Below are 1975 nucleotides of genomic sequence, written 5' to 3'. Positions count from 1 at the left end.
GGTGGCCCAAAAATACCATTTCAAAAGAGAGAGCGAGAGAGGAGCACGTTACCCTGCGTTAAACTGCAAGTAATCCAAACTTAAAGCTCCTGAGAGGAACTTTAGATTTGTGTTTTTGGCGCCCACAGTGGACAATCTATACCTTTTATATCTGTGCTGATCTCATCCTCAACATGCACGATGAGAAATATCCATTTGCTTTCTTCAAAACGTCAAAGATGTGGCGGTCATGTTAACCCCCTCACCTGACACCTACCCTGTGGCAGCAGCTTCAGCCATTATAAAAGTTTCTTATCCAGCTTAAAATTTACAAAATAAAGAAGTCTCCTCAAACATTGAATTTTAAGAGAATTAGAGATTAGAGAAATTATTTTCCCTACAAGCTGCTAAAAAAGAGAAACTAAAATGTGACATATTTATTTTCATCGTTTTTTCATCTTCTCAAGAGATTTGTTGATCATAAGTAAAAATACTTGAAATATTAATATTAGACTTATGCTTTCACATATTTACGTTGCAAAATCTCTTTAGGCCTGAAAACACAGCAGAAATTCTCCTCTTATTATATTTATGAGTGCATCCCACTCGTGTTGTTGTGTGTCTCCTAGTTTGACCTGTGAAGCTGCAGTGTTTTAATCCTGTCATCTTACTTGAATAAAAACATAGGTTGCCATCAGACCAGATACCTTATCATGTCACTTTCCCAAACTGGACCCATAACATTTCCTATTTAGAGTAAAACATTGATCAAATTAACCTTCCTTTGTGGGTAAAAAAAACCCAACTACAACAAAAAAACACAACATGGAGGACAAAGTTTATACATGTTTAAAAGTTTGGACATATCCTTTCTGTAGATAAGTTTCCCCATGTACCAACCAAAAATAAAACCTCATGTAATCCTCAAAAATATTCTGAACTTTGTCTGAAAGTGTGTTTTGTGATATTTTGTTGAATGGTTTATGGCATAAGTGAGAACGTAAGATATTATGATGAATCACTCCGGCATCATTTTATCTCTAATTTCTCTTTTTTTTCCAAATGTTGACTTTTTCTCCCTATGACTAAATTCCCTCAGAGGTTCAAGGACATGTTTGTAATCTACGGAAAAGATTCATGTAGCTCAGATATGAAGCATGGGCAGATCGGATTGGAGTGTGTGTATAACAGCTTTATGCCCCAGTGATGGTGCGTGTGGATTAACCAGGATCAGATGGGACCGGTTAATCCCTCTGAAAAGGACAGACCTCTGACCCCACCGACAGGAAGTGAAATTCCCCCAATCGGAGTTAAGGCTGCTGTCAGGTGTCTCCCCGCAGTCTGGCATATGTTCAACACAAACTTCAAATCAATGATACATCATGTCACCTGCAAGATGCAGAACAGGAAGCAAGTGAATGTCAAATAGACTGCTTTTATTTACTGTTTTAAGGTCTGAGGGGGGAAAAATGACTGCTGAGTAATTCATCTTAATCTTTTCTAAAATAATTTACTTTACAGAAACCTTTTTTTTTAGCTGATGTAGTCTTCCATATGTCCTACAAAAACCATGCTGCATGCATCTATTTACTCACTGTACTTTGCAATACTTGTTTTTGTATTTCTTTATACTTTTAACCTAATTTATGTCCATTTTCATGCACGAAAACGAAACAAAAAAGAAAAACACTTTCCTATTAAAACGGTAAAAGAAAAAGAAAAGAATTGATCAACCATTGAACTGAACCATTTTGATTGAGATTTGATTGATCTAAGGTCATCTCACAAATAGGCCACACAGCTTCATTTAAAGACGCCCTCGAGTCAACACCCTCCCCTGCTAATCCATCAAAACGTCTAGACCAGAGTCTTAATAATAGAGGGGTCACCGGTCTAGGCTGCAGGCAGATTCCCCCCTGTTAAGAATCGCTTCTCTGCTCTGATTGGACAGAGAGTCTGATCCCGCCCATTAGGATTCGATTGACAAATAACAAAA

The sequence above is a fragment of the Symphodus melops genome (assembly GCF_947650265.1).
Source record: "Symphodus melops genome assembly, chromosome: 17".
NCBI lineage: Eukaryota > Metazoa > Chordata > Actinopteri > Labriformes > Labridae > Symphodus > Symphodus melops.
The sequence above is the reverse complement of the archived record's forward strand: the minus strand, read 5'-3'. Positions refer to the sequence as shown.